Source organism: Haemaphysalis longicornis, unplaced genomic scaffold (assembly GCF_048455015.1).
Source record: "Haemaphysalis longicornis isolate Haplotype H1 unplaced genomic scaffold, Haemaphysalis longicornis Haplotype H1 scaffold_75, whole genome shotgun sequence".
Taxonomy (NCBI): Eukaryota; Metazoa; Arthropoda; class Arachnida; order Ixodida; family Ixodidae; genus Haemaphysalis; species Haemaphysalis longicornis.
This window is the reverse complement of record NW_027526434.1, coordinates 843018-861531: the sequence shown is the minus strand read 5'-3', so window position 1 is coordinate 861531 and position 18514 is coordinate 843018. Positions and strand designations below refer to the sequence as shown.

At 46.7% G+C, this 18514-nt stretch overlaps 2 long non-coding RNA genes across 3 annotated transcripts in view; both read right to left on the bottom strand.

The window, feature by feature from the left end:
* The window catches only part of LOC144148068 (uncharacterized), a 54765-nt gene that overhangs the window by 19961 nt on the left and 16290 nt on the right, over positions 1 to 18514 (bottom strand). The window lies entirely within an intron of this gene.
* Positions 1124 to 10133, bottom strand: LOC144148075 (uncharacterized). 2 transcript variants are annotated; one of them, XR_013317963.1, is made up of 3 exons: positions 10032 to 10133; positions 8767 to 9053; positions 1124 to 2419 (listed from the first exon to the last, which is right to left on the bottom strand). It is a non-coding gene; the product is annotated as an uncharacterized LOC144148075 (long non-coding RNA). The 2 variants fall into 2 exon arrangements; XR_013317964.1 differs by having other exon boundaries at positions 8767 to 9038; positions 10032 to 10127.

Here is an 18514-nt window from a genome sequence, read left to right as displayed (position 1 = left end):
TTGTAAATCCTTTGGCCGACCGTCTCACAAGTACGTCGAGGAAGGCGATCTGTCCATTATTTTCTTGTTCCATGGTAAACTGGATGCTTGGAACACATGAGTTTAGATGCTCAAATAAAGGCATTACGTTTCGGCGGTGGATCACACAAAAATAGTCGTCTACGTAGCAGACAAAGATCTTGGGGCCGTCTTGTACGAGCATAGCGCAGAATTTTCTAGAGCCTCTAGGGCAATATTCGCACAGACTACTGAAACGGAAGCTCCCATCGCAGTTCGAAACCGCTGGTCCGTTGAAAACAAAATATGTGTTCTGCAGGCCAAATTCCAGGAGACGATATAAGTCTTGCATCTCAATTGGCGAACGTGAAGGCAGAGATGCATCATTCTCGAGTAGATCCTTGCAACTCCGGACCGCGTAATTTTGCCTGGAATTTGGCCTGCAGAACACGTTTTGTTTTCAACGTACAATGTTAAAAGCAGCGGTTTGGAACAGCGATGGGAGCTTCCGTTTCAGCAGTCTGTGCAAATATTGCCTCAGAGGCTCTAAAAAATTCTGCGCTATGCTCGTACAAGACGGGCCCAAGATTTTTGTCAGCTACGTAGACTGCTTTTGTGTGATCCACCGCCGAGACGTAATGCCTTTAATTGAGCATCTAAACTCTTGTGTTCCAAGTATCCAGTTTACCATGGAACAGGAAAATAATGGACAGATCGCCTTCCTCGACGTACTTCTGAAACGGTCGGCCAAAGGATTTATAACCAGTGTTTATCGAAAGCCGACCCACACGGGTAGATACCTGGGGTTCGACTCTGCGCATCCTATAGGCCAAAAACGCTCCGTCGCCGCTGCACTCTTCTCACGCGCATCACGAATCTGCTCTGAGCCTGGTCTGTGCAAGCAAAAGCTAGTCGTGGTAAGGAAGGACCTTCGCAGCAACGGCTACCCTTCAAAGCTTGTGAGGACGCAACAATTGCGGGATTCAGTTGCCTCCTCCGAAAGGGTTCCTGAAGACGGGCAAAAACGCGCTGCCGTCCCCTACACGCAAGGCATCAGTGAAGCTCTTGCAAGGGTGTTTGGCACATATGGCATTAAAATTTCACACGTGCCAACGAACAGGCTTAAGCAAAAGCTGGTACGTGTGAAGGACCCTTTAGAAAAATCAAGATTCCCCGGAGTTGCCTACAAAATTCCATGCAAGGATTGCGACGCACCCTACATAGGTGAAACTGGAAATATTTAAAATAAGAATTCAATAGCACCAGAACGATGTCAAAAAAGGCAATGCAAGCTGAAATGCCTTGGCGGATCATCACCTGGCTACTGACCACGTCATCGATTGGGATTCCGCAAGCATAATCGCATCAGAGAAGTGCCTGTCGACACGACTACTTTTAGAATCAGTGCATATTCAACCAACTCCCCGAGATATACATGCACACTCTGCACCACCAAACCTATAAATAATCGCGACCTTTCACCCCCCTTTCATTGTGATCAAAGGCCAGTAGGGGCCCAAAATGTCTTTGTTTATTTGTTTTTGACCAGGCGAGGGCCTGCTTGTATTTCATCAACACCGAACTAACCCGCCTGAATCACCACTTTATAGACATTGAGCAATTATTTGAATTGGTTTATTGTAGCAAGCTGTCTTGTTTATTTCCTTATTTTTTTGGCATTTCCTGTCTCATTTGAAATTGGGAGACCAGATAGCTTTTACTACGGGCCACGCACTGGCGACAACAAATATTTGATTTCACTTTAAACAATTTTCGGTTATGTTTTATTGCTCACCAGCCAATGACCTGAAATATAAGAGGCTCCTAAAACATGTGCTGGCATTTCTTTTCTGCACTGCAGTACAACTAATCATGACTTTTATCATATTTTGTTCACAAATTGTAATATTTAGAAAGTATTCAGCTGAATGAAAATGTTATTTCAGTAGCATCCCTACTGAAAAAAATCAAACGATATATGAACGATAACTCGTATACGAGATTATGGGATCGTAAGGTGAATGATATCATAGGCTTCAACGATATCATTGAGATATCGTAGTAGCACATCGTAGTAGCTCATCGCAGTAGCTCATCGTATACGTTGGATCCTACAAGTCGGATCGTTGCAAGCGATGTCGTTCGAGTTTATCGTACAGATTTTGCTGGGTGGGGTGAGCGACAATATGTATTCGATGTGTGCGTGTAATACAAGCGTTAAATGCGCAGGTGTTGATATTGTGCTGTGAATGTGCTTAGATCCTTGCACAGTAGAATACGCAAAAGAATACTTGGAAGCCGCTGCCTTTTCCCTTTTATTTCATGTCCCGCAGCAGGTTGGCCACATATCCGTTAAATGCTTTCAGCCGCTTCTCCGTGGTAGCTTCACTGTTCCGGTGTTTCATGAAGTAACCATGGGCACCTGCACAAAATAGAAAAAGAGAGGGAGCAGAGAACATGTGTTTAGAGGGTGCACGTGAACCTTTTGGGTGTGTCTGACCCATTAATCAAGCGATATTACATACATGCTCAGTTAGTTGTACCACCTGTGAAGACTTTCCATGGTCAAATGAGGCTACTCTTCACAACTGCAGAAGCTGTGCTTGCTCACAATGCTATGACTATGACCACCAAACATCATTGGCCCACACTTAAATGCAAGATTCGTCACATGTGGAGATGTGTCTCTTATTATTGTGCTAGTGCAGTGGAGAAAGGTGTGGGGAGGGGCACCTAAGAAAAGCCATGTTTCCCTTAAGCTTCATGAGCTTGAGCTCACAGCATGGCTGCAGGCTGATGCTAAGGTCCGAGGCGCAAGCCTATACCAGCACATCTTATATTGAGCACGGACCACCACTTGGACATGGCACTTGCCTCACGAGTTTATGTGGATGCTATGTTGTGAGAACAGTGCATTCGCAATATTGTTTATTTTGCCCCTATCCCTGATCTTTAATAATGTGCAAGAATTCGCAACTACAATATAATGAATCAAATAATGCAATATTTAATTTCAACTCAAACCGAATAAGACCTGGTGAAATGTACCAGCGCAATAAACGGCGAGGGACACAGAAGAAAATTCACAATACGGGCGCTTCTGTGTCCCTCGTTGCTTATTGCGCTGTTACATTTCATCATGAATTTGTACCAACTCACCCAAATTTCCATTTTGTTCGAATAAAACCATTTGAAAATTACGAGCGAGGTCTCTCCACTTGGGCTTTCCTGCACTGCTTGAGTGACAAACAGTGAAACGCTGATGGAGCATTTGATAACCACCTCTCATCTCCTTAGTATTATTGGGCCAGCTCTGCCCCTCTGGCCATAACGCAATTCATGAAAACAGCAACAGTGAAATAATGGGGGGCAAAACCAACATGAATCAGAGGCAAGGGCCCGATATATGAGCCTAATGTCTGCAGCGACTTCTCGCTGGAATAAGTTGAATGAGTATTTGATGACACTAGATGGTGGCTGAAACAAACCATTGCAGTCTCGAAGACATCAAATAACTTTGCATTTAAAATAAGCATCTAATGCGGGGAATTCGTCACAGCTCTCAAAAATAAACGAATTGCATCGCATATGACACTCCTTATCATGAAAATTTGGATCGTGTTAAAGCTTACAATCGATAGCTAAATGTATTGTTGTTCTAGGACACCTGCTTCAAGTGTTCGTGGCAAGAGCCGAAGGAGAATGTTTTATGACCTGTAACGTGCACCAGTTGTTGCATCTCGAAAACTGTGTGGAAAATTTAGGACCGTTATCGGCTTTCTCCGTCTTTCCCTTTGAGACGGGAAATAGAAGAATTACAAAAATGGTGAAGGCAACAAAAGGAGCTCCTTATCAAATTGTGGAAAGAGTTGTTCATATGGAGCTAAATGTTATGCTTCATGCATCACCTCTAGCCTCAAATGTGCAGCTCTTCTGTGAGCAACAATTACGCAATGCTCTTACCACGAAGAAACACACAACGCAAATGGGCAAGTGCAAACAAACAACTATTTATTCTTTGGAACGCCTCCGACAGCTTTACAGAAAAGAGAAGAAACAAACACTAAAAAAAAGGGCGAAAGGGGGGGGGGGAGGGGGAGATTTAAGGCAAGAAATGAAACAACGAAATACAGAAATTTTGACTCTGGACTATTCAAGTTGAATGCGCAGAAGCCTAATCATCAGAATTTTCTGCGCACACCCGGATTTACAGGGGCCAGGGTGCATCTTTTAAAAGGACAGTTTTGCAACAACCTTAAGACTATGACGCGTGCTCACGTATTCTCCGAATGTGCCTGATCGGATGAAACAGGACTTCACAATTTTCCTTTTCTGCAGCTTGGGTGATCTGAACAAAACCTCGGTCTGCCCAAATAAAGCCTTCTATCCACACACTTTGCAGTGTGCGGCCAAGTTTCCAGGCCCGCTCGTCCGCTCACCTGTGAAGCGGGTGCTCCCTGAGCCTGGTGTTTACGCACCTGCCTGGGTGTCCCATCCAGCTTCATTTGCAGTTCAAGGGGATGCGGTAGACAGCGCCGACCGAGCATTCAACAAATTTTGTTTTCTGCTTTGTGTCAAAATGATATTTTCACGCCGTGTTTCCATCCTGATTAACCCTCTTACAAAGCCCTTTAATTTGATGGGGGCTGAGAAAACGACTCCAGCTTCTCGCTTCGCTTTTAGCTTCTTTATCTTGTGTATGTACAGGCTAACTTTCTTTCTCTGCTGTTCTTTGGGCCCTTGCTTGGCTTTACCACCTTTAGCACTTCTAGGCAGTGGACACAAGAACTTGCGTGGGAAACCCACTAGACCTTAAGCGTGCCCACTGTTAGTTACAGGACTTTTTTTAGGGCTTGGAGGAAACAGCCTGCAACAATGCTTCTCTTTACTAGCTTTTTGCCATACTTGAGCACTTTCACACTGCATTTGAGGGGTTACAGTTCAAACATGAGACACCTGACAGCGATAGGCTGCGGTATTTAGACATTCAAATCCATTTTGGAGCATCCAACACGTGCGGGTCTTATCGAAGCGGGGGGAGGGGGGGGTACCTACGCTTCCCTTTAACTCTGGACATCCGAAGCTAGTACAGAGAAGCATTGCTGCAGGCTGTTTCCTCCAAGCCCTAAAAAAAGTCCTGTAACTGTAACAGTGGGCACGCTTAAGGTCTAGTGGGTTTCCCACGCAAGTTCTTGTGTCCACTGCCTAGAAGTGCTAAATGGGGTAAAGCCAAGCAAGGGCACAAAGAACAGCAGAGAAAGAAAGTTAGCCTGTACATACACAAGATAAAGAAGCTAAAAGCGAAGCGAGAAGCTGGAGTCGTTTTCTCAGCCCCCATCAAATTAAAGGGCTTTGTAAGAGGGTTAATCAGGATGGAAACACGGCGTGAAAATATCAGTTTGACACAAAGCAGAAAACAAAATTTGTTGAATGCTCGGTCGGCGCTGTCTACCGCATCCCCTTGAACTGCAAAAGAAGCTGGATGGGACACCCAGGCAGGTGCGTAAACACCAGGCTCAGGGAGCACCCGCTACACAGGTGAGTGGACGAGCGGGCCAGGGAAACTTGGCCGCACACTGCAAAGTGTATGGATAGAAGGCTTTATTTGGGCAGACCGAGGTTTTGTTCAGATCACCCAAGCTGCAGAAAAGGAAAATTGTGAAGTCCTGTTTCATCCGATCAGGCACATTCGGAGAATACGTGAGCACGCGTCATAGTCTTAAGGTTGTTGCAAAACTGTCCTTTTAAAAGATGCACCCTGGCCCCTGTAAATCCGGGTGTGCGCAGAAAATTCTGATGATTAGGCTTCTGCACATTCAACTTGAATAGTTCAGAGTCAAAATTTCTGTATTTCGTTGTTTCATTTCTCGCATTAAATCTCCCCCTCCCCCCCCACCCTTTTTTTAGTGTTTGTTTCTTCTCTTTTCTGTAAAGCTGTTGGAGGCGTTCCAAAGAACAAATAGTTGCTTGTTTGCACTTACCCATTTGCGTTGTGTGTTTCTTTGTCTCCCTCCTTGTGCCGTAAGCCTAAGCAGCGCATTAATCTAACCCAAGCGTGATATGAACAACTAGCCGAGAGAAGTGCTTTAATCAGTTTGAAAGCATTGATGGTAGTTGTCGAAAGAGATTGTGTGATAAACTGCAACATCGTCTGTGAAGAGATGTGCACGGGAAGATATGCAACATGGTAGATGATAAAAATAGATTTAAAATAGAGGACCAAGCACACTGCCTTGGACGACACCAAATTAATGGGGGCAAAATAAGTAGAGGTATTAGCAGACGTTAACTTGAAGGGGCATTAAATAGGCTTCCGAAGGTAGTGGTTTCAAATACAAAATTGCTAGACAACATGTTCACGACAACGTATACCAAATATAATACCTCTGCGTAAAGCGAATGCTGCACAAAAGTGCAAGAAAGGTCTTCGCTTCTTTCCTTGTTTACCTGTCAATCCTTGTCGCCATTCTCACACACTCTGACGTAACTTTGCGACTCTGACGCAACCTTCATGGCAAAGCTGGTGCTGAACACTACAGCGTTGCTTTTGGCGGGTTTCCTAAAATCTGCAGTTAATCAGCGTTCCCAGCTGCGGTGGAAATGCGGGTGCATGGTTCAGCGGTTCTGCCGAACGGCACTACAGCACAGCTATCTTTGGAAAAACAAATGTCGATCGTCGCCATCCGTTACACGAGCTTAGCTGAGTTTGTGGATATAGTGCATTGTTTGCAAAGTATTAATAACACCGAAAAACACGGAGAGTCTCTGCAGGTGGAATCGCCGCTACAAGCGTGACCGCGGCAAGCATCTGCCTGCACGGTCGACAAGGACCCCGCTGTGCAGTGTATACGCGATATGGCATGAACCGCAGCAGTTAAAACTTGTCCCTGCCCGCCAGAGGGGGACTATTGCTGGAAATCAGTTTACAAATGCATGAAAGGGGGAAATAGTGCAGTGAAAGATTGCGCTGGTAATCGTCATCAGCTCAGCTTCGTAAAGTGGTGACTGAATAACTGCGGCGATGCTAAGCCTTTTCTGCGCAAGTTAGAAGGACCTGCTCGCTGCAACAGCGCCACCTGCAAGAAATGCTAGCGAAACGCCAATCGTAGATGGAAATCTTCGATTACAGTCACCAGCGAACATGTTGTGTTTGGGACCCCCCTGTCTGGCCGTCAAACACTCATTTCCCCCATTCTACAACTGACGTACCAACGCAACCACGGCAGTGCGAGCGGCCCGCCCGCTTACTGCCCCACTCAGCTCAGCGCAGCAGCCGCAGTGGGCAGAGCATACACGTCGCCTGCTAAAAAAGAAAAGCGTGACAAGCAGAGTCAATGGCTGTGTGTACCTCGAAACTGTAAGGTCTCTAGGTGGTCTTGTGCATGTCAGTGATGTCATAGCATTCACACCGATTAAGAGGTGCGAGGACAGGGTGAAAGCTCCAGGCCTTATTGCCAACCCTTTTTATTGAACAATAACTTAGCTAATACTTAACACTTTTAAACCATTTTTTGCGGGATGCTGTTTTTTCAGCGAACAGCACGTAAAATCGCTACATTTGGAACCCGAAGAAAATCCGTGATCCAAATGAGGACATTAGGGTGAAGTCTGAGAAGTAGTCTGCGGTGTGTAATGCGATCAAATGCGTTAGAAAAATTCAGATAAACTGCAGGAGTGTGTAAACCTGCGTCAATGGATGAATGTAGACCCTGAAGAATCCCAGAAAGTTGCGCTTTACGAGAGTAACCCTTGTGAGTTACTCTTAACCCCATGCTGATATTCAAATATGATGATGTAATTTTATAAGTACTTAGTGACTTGAGAGAGAATGAAATGTTCCACAACCTTGCATATGGTGCTTGTTAAGGAAATTGGCCTGTAGTTTAATGGTGAAGCACGGTACCCAGATGGAAAGGTTTGTACTACCTCGGCTATCCACCCATCACTGAGAATAGTGCCTGTCGAGAGACTGAAAATAGCGCCATCAGAATTCTACAGTGGATTGTACTTTTCAGTACACTGTAAATAATACCAGCAGGATCTGAAGTAGGTGGAATTTTAAGCTTACCTAAAATAGAAAGTAGTTCCACGTCAGTTTGTATGGTTAGTTCTTCAATCCTTATAGAAAGATTTTATGATGATGATGGTGTTTAGGTTTTAATGGCGCAAGGCAAACTAAGGGCAAAGAGCGCCAAACAAAAGTCGTGTTATGAGAGCGACATGAAAGTAAAAGTAAAACATTTCAGTAAAAATAAACAAAGTAAGACACAACATAATTAAGATGACTGGTGTAAGGGGCCAGGTTGTCAAGATGCAGGATAAGAAATGAAGTGTAAAAATTTTACGTCGGTAAGAAACTCGAAAAAACGTTTGAGTGAAAACATGGGCTTGTCTCCTAAGAAGTATGACGGGTGTTGTGGAATATGTCGTGTGTATAGTTGTTGGAAGTGTTTGCATTGTGTTATGTCAAGTGCCTTGCATTGAATGAGTATGTGGATTACGGATAGGTCCTATCCACACCCGCTGCATATGTATAGAAACATTTCAAAAGGATTGCCTGGCTTGATTCCATGCGAATGAACCCTTTAAAACAAAGTTCGGTTTCTCTTCCTGCGCCTCCAGATTCTCTTGAATATCCCCACTAACCAATAACATGCTTAAAATGCACAGCACTGCTTCACGAAAATGTTTCCAATAACCAGAGGCTAGAACACTGCTAACAGGTATACATCATGACAATGGAAGTTTGCACAACGTGCAATAACTAACCTGCAAGTACATAATCGATGGGTGCGCTGAATGGCAGCAGTGCCTGGGGCCGAGGAAATGACGTGCGTTTGAAGGGGTGTGCTGAGTGACTTGGTGCCAGGTGACAGACAAAGGAATGGCTTTTCCTGGTGGCGAAGCATACGGAGCACCAAGGGAAGGCCGGCCGCAGCTTAGGTCCAGCAGGTGGAGTGTTGGTTGGCCAGGGGAGGCCCTGGCAAAGCCTTGGGAACTGGACTGACAGGCAGCCGACCCAGGACAGCCAGCAGCAACACCTGAAGGTACACGATCTGTGAGTGCACAGACAGTAGTTGAAATACAAGAGAAGGCCACGCAAAGATCAAATGCTTACATCACGCGGATTTGTAATCGCTTAAGGACATTCACCATCAAGGCAATAATAAGAACATTCCAGCAACATCCAAAGTGAAATTTAGGTCACATTAAGGATGTGTTTATTAGACACACCAGTAATGCGATTGGGGTATTCATGATATATCCAAAGCTTACCGCTACGCTAATTTGCATTGAACGCATGCTAGCAGCTTATCTGGGTCCATAGCTTTCAATAGGGACTAGTGTGTGCTTGTTGAGGATCCTCTATTGCATTGCCTAGCTTGTCTTTGCAAGTTCGATTCTCCAATATAAATCGAGTTGAGAGTGCGGGCCTACAGTTTCCTTGTTAGTCTCTGTATGGTCTTCAATTTCGGGATATTAGGATGTTGACACCTTGCTTAACTTTCATCACTAATTTACAACAATGCAGATGCCTCTGATATCGAGCCCCACAGTTCCCGCGAGCTGCTCCTACGGAATCAAGTGCCCGCTTTTTCGCGTGTACACTACTTCCAGGGCATCTCCTGTCCACGTTACTTCATCGTATACCGCAGGCATTCACGAATGTGTACTGATCACAGCGTTGTGCCGCTCACGCGAAATTTCGACGGGATCTGCAGTCGCGAAGGCAGATTTTGGTAGACACATAACGCAAAAACGCATAGGTGTTAAAGAACCTCGCGTGATGTGATCATGTCAAATAATTAGCAGCCCTCTACTACAGCGCGAGCGTCGTAGTTAAGGTCTAGCTTACACGTAATTTGATGCTGACTGCCGCGGAAACCGTGGACAGGTAAATCCAGGTCGCCCAGAAAGTACGCAAGTCCCCTAGGATTTAAGAGAAAATGAGATGGGGGTTTAGTGAACCGCTGACCCATAAACACCAGAACCCGTTCCAAACAAGTACAGATTTATAAAACATGCCTACTTACCCTAGCAGGAACGATGTTTCCTACGTAAAATCCTTCTTCACTGTCGTCTTCACTTTGCGAACACCAATACACTTTGTTCGGAAGCAATGCCATCCACTTTTGACTAGGGTTGCCACCTTTCCCCCAAAAGAAAACCGGCCCTCCGGGGTGGGGGGCGGGGTATATAGAAGGTTGAATTTGTGTTGGGAAACAGATGCCACGTGTTTTTTGCCATGCAATGCCGGTTATTGTAGCGTTTTCCTAGTGAGAAAGAGTGTCTAAAAAGGAAACCTAAACGTGATTTTCTGGAAACACGTGATGATGATGATGGTTGGTGTTTTATGGCGCAAGGCCAACGAGGGCAAAGAGCGCCAAAGAAGAAGTTATTGAGTTTTCATCACACCGTAAGTACTAAAACATGTAACTAAAAGTAAAGGTGATGCAAAACAAAAGACAATGGAGATGGCTGGTGTATAGGGCCAGGGTGATTACACATGATATGACAAGAGCTGCAGGAAGTTTACCTCAGCTAAAAACTTAAAAATACGTTGACTAGAAAACATTGGTTCATCGGCTAAAAAATATGATGGGTGCAAAGGAATGTGTCGTCTGTATAATTCAGGGAAATGTTTGTGTCGTGTTGTGTCAAGTGCTCTGCATGTGATTAGTATGTGGACTACGGATAGGCCCTTTCCACACCTGCTACACGTGGGACCCGAAGTTCCAGTGAGCAGGTGGGAGTGCGTCGCATGTGTGTGGCCTATCCGCAGCCTAGCCAGGGCAACTTCAGTGTATCTGTTGTGTGAGTCAGTTATGTAGCGTCCCAGTTGTGGTTTTATTACGTGTAGTTTGTTGTCTGTCTGTTGACTCCAATGTATTTGCCATGTGTTACGAAGCTGTCGTCTGATGTGCGTCTTTAGGTCGGTGTAAGGTACTGTTGTTATGTCAACTGTGGTCATGAGAGCAGCAGCACCAGCCATTTGATCAGCAGTCTCATTGCCAGGGATCCCACAGTGACCTGGTACCCAGCATATAGTTATTTGAAGATTTGAGGCATATGCAGTCATTAGTACCTTGAAAAGAGCATTGATCACATAGTTTTTAGATGACTTTCCGGATGACAGTGCCTGTACAACGCTTAGAGAATCTGTGTAGATGATGGACTTTGGAATTTTATGTTCGAGGATGTGGTTTGAAACGAGTAAAATGCCATAGGCTTCTGCCGTGTAAATACTGCTATGAAAATTCATTGTTGTAGTTACGGTAAAATTTGGTCCGTGCGCTGCACAAGATACAGTAAAACCAGTTTTCGACGCGTCGCTATAGAATTCTGCGCACCTGTACTTGTCCTGCAGGAACAGGAAGTGCTGCAGAATTGCACTTCTGGGTGCCCTATTTTTTTCTACTAATGTGAATGATAAGTCGCATGATATAGGATGTAGATGCCATGGTGGAATTAAATTATGGATGGGTGTCTTGTGCGTGTCTGAAAGAGGGACCGTGAGTGCAGAAGCCTCCTCCCTAACTCTGAGAGAGAAAGGTAAGGAAATGGATGGCCTGTTTAAAAAGAGTTGCAAGTTTGATGTATTGTTCATGATAGGATTAAAAGGATGGTTGGTAAGGGATACAATCTTAGATGCATATAGCAGATCAACATACTCCCGCTGATGCCCTAGACACCACTTGTCGCACTCGACATAAAGGCTTTCGACAGGGCTAGTGCGGAAAGCACCGCATGAGAGGCGAAGGCCAAGATGCAGCACTGGGTCGAGCATTCTCAGTGCGGTCTTTGTCGCCGACCCATACACGACGCTGCCGTAGTCGAGCCGAGACCCCACCAACGCCGTGTACAGGCGCAGCAGGAGTTGTTTGTCGGCCCCATAAGATTGATGTGAGAGGACCTTAAGAATATTCATTGTTTTTAAGCATTTGCATTTGAGCTGTCTGATATGTGGGATGAATGTAAGTTTTTCGTCGAATAAAATACCTAAAAACTTGTGCTCCTTGTTCACAGGAATTGGCACATTCGCAAGAGTGATGTCTGGGTCCGGGTGGACCCCACGCTTCCTGGAGAATACCACACAAGAGCTCTTTCCAGGATTAATTTTAAAACCATTGTTGTCTGCCCAGCTGGCAAGTTTTTTAACACCAAGCTGGACTTGACGTTCACAGATTGACATATTACAAGATTTAAAAGATATCTGTACGTCGTCTACATACATAGAGTAAGAAATGGTAGGTGGCAATGCCTTCCCAAGAGAGTTCATTTTAATTATAAAAAGAGTACAGCTTAAAACTCCACCTTGGGGCACGCCGTTTTCTTGCACATGAATCCTTGACAGTGCGCTACCAACTCTCACGCGAAACGTTCTGTGGGACAGATAACTAGCCAGAGAGTTGAGCATATGGCCCGAAACACCGAAAGACTTCAGGTCACTGAGGATCCCGTAGCGCCAAGCGGTGTCGTAGGCCTTCTCGAGGTCGAAAAACACAGTCACGACATACTGTTTATGCACGAAGGCATCCTTAATGTAAGATTCAAGAGCTACGAGTTGATCATTCGTGGATCGCCCCGCCCTGAAGCCTGCCTGGCAGCTCTCGAGAAGACCGTTGTACTCAAGGAAGTACACGAGCCTGCGGTTTATCATCTTCTCGAAGAGCTTGCACAGGCAGCTCGTCAAGGCAATAGGACGGTAACTTGAGGGGGACGACGGGTCCTTTCCCTCCTTCAGGAAAGCTACAACTATAGCCTCCTTCCAAGAGTTTGGAATGTGCCCCGAAAGCCAAATCTTGTTATAGAGGTGTAGGAGTGTTAGAAGAGTGTCTGCGTGCAGGTGTTGTATCATTGTGTATGTGATGTTGTCTGGGCCTGGAGCTGAGGGTTTACACGTGCTCAGAGCAGCCCTCAGCTCATGTAGTGAAAACAGAGAGTTGTAAGAAGTCTGTGATTTGTTGTTGTCGCGTAGGGACTTCTTTTCACAACAGGCTTTATGTTTCAGGAAAGTGTTCGTGTAGTGTGCTGAACTGGACACGTGCTGGAAGTGTTGTGCGAGTGTGTCAGCCTGGTCTTCCAGAGTGTCCCCTGTTGTGCTAACCAGGGGCAGGCTGTGTGTCTTTTGTCCTTTTAGCTTGCGTATACGTGTCCATACTTTCCGTGTGTCTGTGTAGGAGTTAATTGATGTTATGAATGTACGCCAACTATCGCGTTTTGCCTCACGGCGCACACGTTTTCCGAACGCCTTGGCCCGTTTGAACAAGAGGAGGTTTCCCGACGTGGGGTACCGACGAAGGATACCCCAAGCCTTGTTCTGGGCCTCTCGCGCCCGCCTACAGTCCTCATTCCACCACGGCCTCCGCTGGTTGCGCGGGGCACCAGAGGCGTGGGGAATGGACTTTTCGGCGGCGTCGAGGATGTGCGCCGTGAGGAGTTGGGTAGCTTCTTCGACGTGTAGGTGTCCTATGGATGTGTGGTGTAGTTTGGATGTCTCTGTAAATGTATTCCAGTTAGCTCGTGCTTCATTGAACCTATTATGGGAAGATGGACTGCATGGGCCTTTACCTATGTATGTGAGTGAGGTGGGGAAGTGGTCACTACCGTATGGGTCAGTGCCCACACCCCACTCGAGGAGAGGAAAGAGAACTGCGGAGCCAATCGCCAAGTCAAGACATGAGTATGTGTTGTGTCCTATGTTATGGTATGTAGGCTGTTTATTGTTGAAAAGGCATGCTCCTGAAGATGTAAGAAATTTCTCTATCAGGCGACCTCGGGCATCCGTTCTGGAGGAGCCCCAAAGAGAGTTGTGAGCATTAAGGTCGCCTGTAAGAATGTATGGTTCGGGCAGCTGGTCAACCAGTGCCTCGAAGTCAGAGCTTGAAAGTGCAACATCAGGAGGAATATATATGGAGCATACCGTTATCAGCCTATTAAATATTATTGTTCGAATTGCCACAGCCTCAAGGACAGTGTTCAGAGCGACAGGGTGGCATGCTAAGGATTTCCGAGCAATTATGGCCACACCCCCAGAAGAGTGCGTGCAGCCATCCCTGTCCTTTCTGTATATCAAGTAACTGTTCAAGAAATTTGTGTTCTTGGAATTCAGGTGTGTTTCCTGAACACACATTACACTTGGCTGATTGGCATGCAGAATCTCATACACGTCATCAAGATTTTTAAGAAGGCCTCTACAGTTCCATTGAATTATGTTTTCTCTTCCCATTATTTCGTGTTAGAGCTACTGAAGTGTGTGTGTTTGGTTATGTGTCGTCTTTCGGGGCTGTGACTCTCGCCTTTCTTGGCTTGTCGGGAGGCTTTGGCGTCGGGACGCGTTCCTTGCGGTGCACCGCAGGCAAGAACGGCCCGACGTCCATCTCATCGTCCGATGTCCTGGGTGTGCCCGTCGAACCGGGCCCCCCGGACTTGGACCCCCTTCGGGGGCCCTTCGTTTGACCCGCCACCGTCGGTGGTGTCGGAGGCACCAGAAGTGGCACGGGCGGTGCGGTGGCGGTGGGAGCCGGTGCGGGGCTCGTGGTGTCCATGGCACACTCCAACGCACTGGACGATGGGGAGGCACGGACGGGAGCGGCACCGGTCCCGACGGAAGAGGTTGCCACCACAACCGCTGCTGGCTCAGCGAGCGGTGCGGAGGCGGGTCGGGCTGCCAGAGGCAGCCCAGGGGGCGGCGGGGGCGGGACCAAGTCCGACTCGCGGTACTGGGTGCCCGCCGAAACAAGACGCCGCTCCGCCCCCCGGCGAGCTGCGTCGGCGTACCTCCCCAGGGGGAAAGAGGCGAACCTCTTTCGCGCCTCTGGGAAGGTGATGTTCTCTGTTACTTTGACATTGATTATTTTCTTTTCTTGTTGGAATTTCTCGCAAGTGCGGGACCACGCTGCGTGGGGCCCCTGGCAGTTGGCACAGGTGAAACTCTGGGTGTTACAGTTTTCGGATGGGTGGTCATGTTGGCCGCATTTTGCACAGGTAAGGCGGCCGCGGCAGGAGTTTGTGCCATGCCCGAACCGTTGGCACTTGAAGCAGCGCCGTGGGTTCGGGATGTATGGGCGGACAGAACAATGTATGTAACCGGCATTTATGAATTCTGGAAGGGTGCATCGATCGAAGGTCAAGATAATGTGTCTAGTTGCTACCTGTTTATCATCTCGGCGTATTGATATGCGCTTTACAGCCGTGACGCCCTGATCCCTTAAGCCTTCCAAAAGGTCGGCCTCGGTCTCGGACATGAGATCTGCCTCAGAGATCACACCTTGACAGCTGTTGAGGCTGCGGTGGGGTGTGACCCTGATCTCCAGATCTGCCATGCGGGTTTGTTTCAGGAGGATTGTGGATTGCTGCTGAGTTTTAACTTCAACTAGCACTTCACCAGTTCTGAGCTTTTTCGCATCATATGTTTTGCCGATGATACCTTCAAGGTATTTAGAAACAAGAAATACAGATTGAGAGGAAAGCGGCTTCGATTTGTCTACAGATTCAATGATCAAAAAACGAGGGTAGTTATCTGGCTTTGGGAGCGAGATAGAAGGCAAAGAAGGAAAAGATACTTCGGTGCGGCCCCTTTTAGGGGGCCGATCACGTCTGGGGGGGGGTTTTGATTTATCCATATGGCATTGGAAAAAGCAGGGAGACGGGGGTACTTTCTTCTTTGACCGTACCCTGGTAGTCAAAGAGGTCCCGGAGCTCCCTGCCTGGTGAACAGACAGGGAGCCCATCCGCCGGAGCTTGACCTGGGCTCCGACGGCCACCGTTCGTGGTTTCTAACCCTCCACCTATAAACACATCGCCACGGTTGGATCCAGCTTATGTTTGGGGGCTCGGGGTCCGCGGTATCGCCAGTACCGTCACCAAGATTGCTCTAGGTGCCCCGTGCGGGGTTCTGGAAACACGTGACGGACTTTCTTTGCTCACGTGTCTTTGCGCAGCTTGTCGGCACATATTTATTGTCTTAGTCACTGAATTGACGCTTATAAAATGCCAAAACGATCATAATCGTAGTACGATGGCCAAAAAAACCGGCCAATGACGGCCGGTTTTAGGTATGGACCGGCAACCGGCCCGCTGTCTAAAAAACCGGTCGGGCCGGTCAAAAACCGGCCAGGTGGCAACCCTACTTTTGACGCGCAGTCTTTTGAGGCGGGCGGCGATGATCGTTCTTCCAGTGCCCATGTTTTCAACACATGAGTAGGTTGTAAGGACTGACATCGCGCAATAAAAGCAGCAGCACTATGTTTGACGAAAGTCGTGTTAGTACGAAAATATTGGTAATAATCTTTTCGTTTCTGAAAGCTATAACAAGTTTATATCTTCAAATTGAGGTTTTCATACGCAGAAGTACATAGTAATGAAAAATTCTGACACATTTACATTGATGTTAAAGTAGTTTCGATAGTTTTGACGGCCTTTATTCCGGTCAATTCTCAGCGGTTTCTTTTCCTTTTTTAGAGAAAGAGACGGAACAAATCGCCAACGTTGCCGTGATTGGAAGCAGAAAACAAGCGCTTACCCTTGTAAAAAAAAAGCTATTAAATTCCTCACGGACAAAAAAAAAAAGAAAAACTTCGCCGAGATTCGAACTTGTGACTATCAAAACGCTAGTCGAGCATTCTACCACTGCACTATTCTAGCCAGAGGTTTTGGTTGGCTAAGAATGTAGTATAATTACTAAAGTGTCAATGGATATTGTTGCTTGTGTCTTGTTTTGACCGTAGTTTAGACATTTCGGCAGTTATAGCGCTTGCTTCTCTCGCACCGATCTTGCTGACAAGGCCAACTACGCTAGTGTTACAAGCGATATAGCCAAAGCTCCCTTATTTGACCCAACAAAGCTATCTCAGATCATCCCCGATCTCTTCCATGCAAGCGACGGTAGCCACGAATGAAGTGAAATACGCCGCTAGTTTGGTAACGCTTGTTTGTCACGCACCGATCTTGCAGACAAGCCACATCACGCTAATACGACAATTAATGACAGCAAACCTGTTGTGTAAAACGACTGCTGACAGCAGCGAAAACCTCTGAAGTAGTTAGAGTACGTGGGCATAGCTCAAGGCGCAACATGAGAAAGCAACCGAAGCGACGAACGACGCGAAAACCGTGATGGGTACAGCAAACAGGTACAGTGTGCGGTAGCGACGAGCGAAAAGAATATTACAGGCCGCTCCCAGCGGCCCGTGTGAAAATAGAAGATAGAATCCCTGCCTACACGCCCTAAAATACATCTGCACAGCCGATTGAGTTTGTCGCTAAAGAAAAGCAACCAAGGCTGCAGCAATAAACTGTGCTTGCCTTGGTGTGAGCCAAAGCATGTCTTGACATCGTTGTTTGGTAGGGCTTCTGACTGTTACTTAAAAAAGGAAAAATACAGTGTGGACAGGCAGCTAGGGCACACATGTGTACGTCTAGCGTCTGTCATGCACTGTTTTGGATGATACGGCGCAACGTGCTGTTATACAGAAACAAATACTGCACAGTGAACAGTTTGGCTGTACATGGTACGTTAAACTGAAAAAAAAAAATGCTGACGCCCCAGCTTGTTATGTGCTTTTATGGATTAAGCATGTCCCATCAGCAGCTGTTTTCAAATACTCTAATTCCTATTGGAGCATTGTAAAGTTTAAACAGGGATTTCTTCAATGCCCCCTCCCCACTCAAAATCCCCCCAACACCCCATGAGGAGAATTTGGACAACCCCCCAAAGCGAAATTATGGATGAACCCTTGTTTGTGCTCAACTTGTGCATCTTCCAGTAAGATCCTTACAAACATTCCCTGAAGGAACAAGGGGTGTCAATTTCACTGAAAATGATAAATGGTGCTTTTTAGTTTTGGTCGGTTAACATATAACGTCCTCAATAAGCACGCACCGGGGGTGCCCCCAAAACCGGTGCAACACACAGTGCCAGGTGACAATGTGCACCCGGCATGGAGCGTTGATCGAGGACAAACTGAGCAATTCTACCCAAGCACCATCTCTTAAGCTAAGAAAGCAACGCATAAAAATGTTCACAAGTGGCAATACAGCAGCATAACGTGACACAGCGCTACTAGAAAGTGATATTTATTGAAGGGCAATGATTATGTGTACATTAAACTCATATCCGTCACACATGCGCAACAATGCACTTTCACCACTTCAACTAAACAGCTACATACAAGCTGATTCTCATCGTTAAAGCCATGATACGAGTGCCTGTTTCTGTCCACCCTTCCGCTTGATGGCCTAGGCACCGCAGTGACTGTTCATGAAAATTCAATCGAACGAAGCGGATGCAAATCTCCAACTGGCTGGCAATTCATGCAGCCTTCTTTGCAGTACACGAAGTTCATGTCTTCATTTACAATCTCTGGCCATTGTTGCCTCCGTGCGGAGCCCGTCGCATCATTGCCCAATGATTTCGCAAGCAAGTCATCCTTGTCAGCAACAACATACAGCTCTGTCCGCCTTCACACAAGTGCACCGATGCGCCATCACCACCGTCGCTGCAGCAGACGGTGGA